This window comes from Myodes glareolus, chromosome 26 (genome assembly GCF_982192425.1).
Source record: "Myodes glareolus chromosome 26, mMyoGla1.1, whole genome shotgun sequence".
Lineage (NCBI taxonomy): Eukaryota > Metazoa > Chordata > Mammalia > Rodentia > Cricetidae > Myodes > Myodes glareolus.
In genome coordinates, this window is record NC_142051.1 from 1,468,467 (window position 1) to 1,476,366 (window position 7,900).

General features: G+C 44.0%; 1 pseudogene; it reads left to right on the forward strand.

Annotated features, from left to right (window-relative positions):
* The first annotated feature begins 3,063 nt into the window (after positions 1 to 3,063).
* On the forward strand, positions 3,064 to 3,474 carry LOC125389940 (peptidyl-prolyl cis-trans isomerase NIMA-interacting 4 pseudogene; annotated as a pseudogene).
* Positions 3,475 to 7,900: the final 4,426 nt, after the last annotated feature.

Sequence of the window (7,900 nt, forward strand, 5' to 3'; positions counted from 1 at the left end):
ATCTTTATTAGCCACGGATCTCTTCTTGTACAGGGATTCCAGAATAGCTGTGCTAACTCAGTGGTTCGTAATGTCAGCCTACAATTCTTCCCACTCACAATGGAAAGCTGAAGGCCGGCTTTTCTCTTCATCTTCCACTGTGGTCTGAATGCTTCTGTGCCTTCAAACTCCATATGTCGAAGGGCCAAAAAGATGGCTCAGTGGGTGAAACTGTGCTGCACAAGCATGAGGACCCAGACTTGAATTTCCAGAACCCACGTAAAAATCTGGCATGCCTGCACATGCCTGTAACCCTAGCATATCCTAAAGCTCGCTGGTCAGCCTACCTAGTCAAAATGGTGAGTCTGCTTAAATGAGGAACCTTGTCTCAAGGCAATTGTGGTGGTTTGAATGTAATTGGCCCCCACAGGCTCATAGGGAATGACACAATTAGGAGGTGCGGCTTTGTCAGAGTAGGTGTGGCCTTGTTGGAGGAAGAGTCCTGGGGGTGGGGGTGGGCTTTAAAGGCTCAGTGCTTTCCTCTCTTCCTGCTGTGTCCAGATCTAGTTGTAGAACTCTGCTCCTCCCCAGCATCACGTCTGTCTGCACACTGCCATGCTTCCCACCATGATGATAATGGTCTAAATCTCTGAGCTCTAAACCAGCCCCAGTTAAATTCTTTGCTTTATAAGAGTTGCCATGGTCATGCTGTCTCTCCAAAGCAATAGAACACTGATTAAGACAGCAATAAAGAGGAAAGAGATAAGAAAGTGCCTGATGTCTTCCTCTGGCCTTAATTCACAGGCACAGGCATGTATACCGGCAAATTCACATGGATAAAACACACGCGCACACACAGACACAGAATTGGGGGAGGATAAGAAAAGAAATTTGTATATTGAAATCTAATGCAGAATGTCTTGAGATTAGGAGGTAGGAACTTTCAGAGGTGATGAGGTCATGAGGGTGAAGGCCTTGTGAATGAGGCCTTGTGAATGAGGGTAAGGCCTTGTGAGGCCAACCTGGCTACACAGTGAAAACCTGTCTCAAAGTGAGGTGGTGAGGAGAAAGGAAGTCTTCATTGATTTTATGACTTAAATTAGGTATAATTTCTTAAATATACAATATATTAGTTGTACTATGATAATTCATTATATATCATAAATTTGTTTCTTTTTTGATCAAATAATCAAGAATTTGGAGACTTTTTTTTTTTTTGCTTTTTTGACAGTCTCTTCTCCTCCATGTGGGTCATATATTAATTCCTTTTTTTGGTGTCTTCTAAAGAATGAAATCAAGAAGGCAAAGTCAGGGCTGAAGTTCTCTTTATCTTAAAACACAAATATGCTCAAAAAATGGAAGTATGTGACAAGGGACAGTGTGACCCAGGGAACTGTCAAATAAAGAGAATGTTCCAATAGGCAAACTGGTTCCAATTAAACAGATTGAAAAACCCTCCTTTACAAAATCCATTTTTTGTATCCTTTCCTATTTCTAAATATAAATTGTAATCAATAATTGTGATAAACAATAACAAATCATTTAATTTCTTGCCAGCTGAGGTCTGGTAGAGTTGAAGCATGCTGGACCTCAGGAGTGTGCAGTTTTAGAAGCAAATAACTAGCTCATGATGGTGGGAGTAGAGGTTACCATGGCAACCTGATCTCACAGCTGTCCATGTTTGAGTGGCAGAAGCTGGTGGCTGTGATTTATACTCCCTGCAACGTTGAGGTACAGACAGGAAATTTTCCTTGTGAAAGTTGAAAACTGGTAGGTCCTTTGAAGTCCACAGAGGAAGATTGTGCAATTCTTTCTTCAGGGTCATGACAAAACATTCATTGTCGGCAGTAGTAGTAATTCATAACAATATTTAGCCTTCAATTTGGCCAAAACAATCTTGAAATTGCAATCTCTGCAAGAATGATTGCATAGAAAGTAATGAATGGTTAAAACAGATTGTATTTAGTTCTCATTCGTTTCATGATGCTGACTAAGGTGTCTCCTTTCAGAGAGCAGAACATTGTTTCCTGGTCTGCCCTCACAGTTACAGAGTACACTAGATGCCATAAATAATTTATTTACTACAGAATCCAGAACCTGGACCAGAGTCTAGTACACAGGGGGTTCCACCCTCAGCACCCCCACACCAATAACAATACTAATTAAATCCCATTATCTATTAGATTATGTTCTAGGTTCTGAATTCAGTGACCAAAATAGGCACACTCTGTAGTAAATAAATTACTTCCGGTATCTATAGTAGTCGAATAGTCTCACAAATCTGTAACTTTAACTACAAGGGAAGCTGAGGCAGATGACTTGCAAGTTTGAGGCCTGCCAGAGCCATGGAGTGAGCTGAAAACCAGCCTGGGCAAGTTAGTGAGCCCTTGTCCACAAACTCAGATATTGATATTGTGGTAATGTAGCTCAGTGGTACTATCTAAAGTGCCTGGGTTTGATCCCAACAGAATAAGAAAGGAATGAAGGAAAGAAAGAAGGAAGGAAGATATTTGTACAGTCAAAAAGCGAAAAGAGGTGAGCCATGTTAACATATGATTCCCATGTTCAAAGAGCAATTAGAGTGCACCCACTGGAAGGTGATAAAGCAAAGGTGAAATTGGAATGTCAAGGGCAAGATCATTTACATCTAGAATGTTCTCTAGGGGCCCATATATCCCACTGAATTATCTTGTCAGCCTTAAAGCTATATTTGTCTTTAAAAATTGTTTGTTTTTATTATTTTTAATTGTGTACCTATGCATGCACACACACACACACACACACACACACACACGTCGACCCAGGGGAGGCCAGAAATATAGGATCCCCCTTGGAGCTGGAGTTACAAGCAATTGTGATCCACCAGACCTTGGTGCTGGAAACCAAACTCATGGCCTCTGCAAGAACACTTTTAAAGTTGGGCGGTGGTGGTGCACACCTTTAATCCCAGCACTCAGGAGGCAGAGGCAGGTGGATCTCTGTGAGCTGGAGGCCAGCCTGGTCTACAAAGAGAGTTCCAGGACACGCAGGGCTATTCACAGAAAAATTCTGTCTTGAAAAAAACCAATAAGACGGAGCGTTCAACCGCAAGCCTAAGAGATGCCGCCGAAGGGGAAAAGTGGTTCTGGAAAAGGGGGGAAAGGAGGTGCCACTTCTGGGAGTAACAGTGCTGACAAGAAGGCTCAGGGCCCTAAAGGTGGTGGCAGCGCAGTAAAGGTCAGACACATTTTATGTGAAAAACATGGCAAAATCATGGAAGCCATGGAAAAGTTAAAGTCTGGAATGAGATTCAATGAAGTGGCCACAGAGTACAGTGAAGATAAAGCCAGGCAAGGTGGTGACCTGGGTTGGATGACCAGAGGGTCCATGGTAGGACCATTTCAAGAAGCAGCATTTGCCTTGCCTGTAAGTGGGATGGATAAGCCTGTGTTTACAGATCCACCTATTAAGACAAAATTTGGATATCATATTATTATGGTTGAAGGAAGAAAATAAAAGCACATGAAAGACTGAAATAAAAAAAACCAATAAAACAAAACAAAACACCAACCAACAACGAAACACTTTTAAGTGTTGAGCCATCTGTCTACCCACTGGCTATGCTTTTCTTGAGATGGCATTTTAGCTTGTTTGAGTTGTTTGGGTGCCTCTCTGAACCTCTGATATTGTGGTGGGAACCAGGAAAAGAAGTTCAGAATGGTGTTACAAACTGAAGAACTTGCTGGGCTGTGAAGCAGCATTGAAAGTCATAGTGAGAGAAGAGTCAAATAGGGGGGCTGGACCAGAAAACTCCACCCATTGGACAGGTCACACCTGATGTGCCGCAGATGAGAACAGTGAGCAATGAAGCAAAAAGAAAGAGTTGAGAAAGGGGCTATCGGGATGGCTCAGCAGTAAAAGTGCCTACTTCCCAAATCGGGTACGCCCACCTTCACACGGGTAACATGTCCCCCACATGTCCCCCACACCTTTCCTTCTCCCTCTACACACACACACACACACACATACACACACACACACACACACACACACACACACACACAGAGAGAGAGAGAGAGAGAGAGAGAGAGAGAGAATAAAATTTAAGAATTTTTTTTTGTTTTGTTTTTTGAGACAGGGTTTCTCTGTGAGACAATCCTGGCTGTCCTAGAACTCACTCTGTAGACAAAGCTGGCCACAAACTCACTGAGATTCTCCTCCTGCCTCTGTCTCCCAAGTGCTGGGATCAAAGACGTGTGCCATCACCACCTGGCTAAAATGTAAGAATCTTGCTATGGGTTTTTACAAGAGTGGAGGTGCTTACAGACAAGCCATTCAAGGTTTGCATTGGTAACTTAGAGCTGTTTCTGTGTGGATCCTGAAACATGCCATGGGATAGACTGTTTTTCAAGGAGCTAAATTAGTGTAACACAGGCATCTTCCTGTAATTTATAGTGTAGTCTTGTCAAGCGACAAAGTCTTTTATATTATAGATTGGTCACCCATCCAGAATCACTTACTGTTACAAAATGCTCATGTATAGTTTAAAAAGAAGGTCCACTTACTGTAACTGATAATTCTAATTATTCTAATTATTCACTATATAGACAAAGTCTCACTATGTAGCCTTTGCTGAATTGGAACTGACTGTCTAGACCCGGCTGGCCTCAAACTTGTAGGGATCCACCTGCCTCTATCTCCTGAGTTCTGGACTTAAAGGAGTTCATCACCATGCCTGGCCCTTTAAAACTTAATTCCCTTGTCGTCTGAGAGCCCAGGTTGTCCCTGGATGGAAGGTGTCCTTTGACAAGCACATTTATATTTTTTTCTTCTTTTGCCTTCTAGATTGTCCGTTATTAGGCTTTTAAAGAATACTTAGTAAGTTACACCATGGGCAAACAAAAATCAATAAAACACTATTTCTGTTGAGGCATTAGCAGTCTCAGGGGAGAAAGAAACATTGAAACATCAAAGGCACAAAGTCAGAAGCAGCAAGCTCTGGGAACGTCGGGGAAATAGCCATTGACTCTGGGACAAGGGTAACAAATGGATTAAGACAAACAGGGTCAGGATTGTTAAGTAAGGTTACGCTGAGAACAAAACTAGTAGGAATCAATCCACAGAGGCTAAAATTAGCCACCGGGAAAAGCATCCAATGCATTGCCTTTAAAAGTATGTTAAAGCGATTGCACTCTTTATTTCTGCTATCCACAATGTAAAATCAAACTTTCCATGATCTTCCGTTATTTCCGCATAGATTTCCAGCTTTGTCTCGGGTTAGTGGTTAATTAGCTTTTTAAAAGTTGAAAATCACGTGGGATACGACATGAATACTCAGCAAAGAGTCTCCACCTGAACCAATTCCGGTTTTCTCTCTCAATCAAGGGGATTGCCTTGCGGTCTGGCTCCCGGTGAGACTCTGCCTCTAGGGGACGCTTGAGAGAGAGGCTGAAGGGGTCAGGGTGGCTGCTGATCCTGCCTGCAGCTTTGTCCAGGAAGCCTCAGTCCCTTTTCTAGGAGCAATGGAGTCCGGTGTGCAGTTTGGAAACGCCTGCAGAATTGGCTTCACTGTGCCCGGTGCAGAGAGCTAGCATCAGCAGAGTTCGAAATTTAAGCAGGTCGGGCCCTTTTGTCTCTCTCCTCTCCCAGCCCTCTGGGTGATAGCTGCTCTCTCCCTTTGTGATAACTTTAAGGAAGAAAGCTTTGCAAAAAGCTGGCGAGGTATTTAGTTGTTCCAACTCAGAGTGGGCAAGAGAACATTGTCTGCCCCTGTTGCGTTGAGGGCGGGGATGCTTTGAAATAAACATCCTACTACACACAGGCCCCACAAAGGATTCCACTCAATGTAGCACCAGAAGCAGGGCTGGGAAACCCCATTTTCTTGCTTTTACCCCTTGCTTTTACCCCTTCAGTTAAGGATGTAGTGTACTACTAAAGACTATGCATAGTTAAAACACCTTTAGAAAGAGAGAGAAAAGAGGGAAGGAGGGAAGAAAGGAAAAGGAAAGAGGGAAGGGAAGAGAAAAGGAAAAAAGAAAAAAGAAAGGAAGAAAGAAAGACAAACAACAAAAACAACAAGTCGGGTGTGGTGGTTGAATTTACCTGGCACAAGTGAGAAAGAAACAAGGAACAAGCTTAGGAGTTTTTTAGCGGGGCGTACACAGGCCTGGGAAGTCAGTGTGCGGAGAAAGAGAGAGGAAAATGGTGCGTCTGGCTTTGAAAAGCTGCCTAGCACACACGCACAGGGGGTTGACTTGGCTACATCATATGCAGATGATGGGGCTCATGCATGAGCGCAAGGGCTTAGCTGAATCATATGTGGATCACAGGGGGGCCCTTTAACACTCCCCAGGGGCCATTAGTCACTTCTGCCTGAGAACTTGTCTGCACCTGCAGGACCCCTTGAACCTGGAAGTATCAGTCTTACGTGGCTGAAATCATTACAGTGGTACATACCTTTAAACCCATCACTTGGAAGGCAGAGGCAGAAGAATTTCTGTGAGTTTGTGGCCAGCCTGGTTTACAAAGCGAGTTCCAGGACAGCCAGGATTGTTTAAAAAAAAAAGTGTTAGATCTTTTCATCAAGTAACTGTTGTGGTTTTGACTTAATCCTGTTAATTCCACTTTCACAAAACAATTAGGCTGGACATGGTAATCCAAGTGAGTCATCCGAGCAACTGAGTTGTCTCCATTTTGGGGGGGTGGGATTGTAAGAAGTTCATCAAGTTGTAAGTCCATTGAGTTATACAGACTTTGGATCTGGTTAATTTTGGTTGTGATGTTTTTATTTATTTGCAAGGCTTAATTTTTTTCATGGTGTTTTGTCTGCATATTTATGATACTTGTGAGAATCCTCGGGAACTGGAGTTACAAATGAAAGATCCCAACTCGGCCTTAGCTGCAGTTATGTCGTTTTTGCAAAGGTTCAGGACAAACAAGCTCAGTTCAGAGAAAGGTCAACGGAATGCTGAGCAAAGCAGGATACCTGAGGTCAGAACGAGGGCAGCCTCCTCAGGCTGCAAGACAGGAGATTTGTGGTCAGACATCTGGCCTGGGATGGGAACGAAAACTTCAAAAACAACCATATGTGCTTTAAGATAAGGTCAGGTCAGTCATTATCAATTATCTGGTTTCTGCTGCCCGGCCAAGGATCATGGGACCTGCCCTCAAATTCACCCCTCGGCTCATTCAAACTGACCAATGAGATCCCTGTAACCATGCATTTGCTTCTGTACCTTGCTTCTGACTACCCCAATCCCTATATAATCTGCCCCAAAACCCAGCCCGGGGTGCTCAGTTCTCCATGTGACTGCAGCACCCACAGGCCTGTGTGAACAATAAAATTTACCTCTTGTTCTTGCATCCAGTGGCTCGGACTTGGTTCTTGGGCAAGGGTCTCCACGCGTTTAAGACACCCTTCGGGTGCTCTTTCATAGACTTTTGTGACCTGCCGTGTGGGTGCTGGGGATTGAACCTGGGTCCCCAGTGCTCTTAACTGCTGGGTCATTTCTCTGTCCCCTATTTGCTGTAGGTGTTATTCTTCTGGTCTGGTCCCTTTAAGGGGCAAGCCACGTCCACTCTCAGCCACTTCTGACCTCTCTGTGGCCATCTTAACCTTCCTTCTGTTCCCTCTTTTGGTGTGTGCACATGTGTCTCCTCTCTGTCTCTATGTCTCTCTGTCTCTCTGTCTCTCTGCCTCTTCTTTAAGTAATAAATGTTTAGCTTTATGTTTAGCCTTATGTCTATTTACTCCGCCGTCTGCTCATCCGCCCACCTGTTCTCCGGGCCACATGGCAGGACCAGCCTGTCCGGGATGAGCCCTCTGCCGCTCACTGCGGGGAACCTGCACTGCTCTAGCCGTCTCTGCCTGGACTAGCAGCTGCGGTCATGCCAGCAGCATTATTATATTTTTAAAGAACAAAAGTAGGACCCAACCATGCCA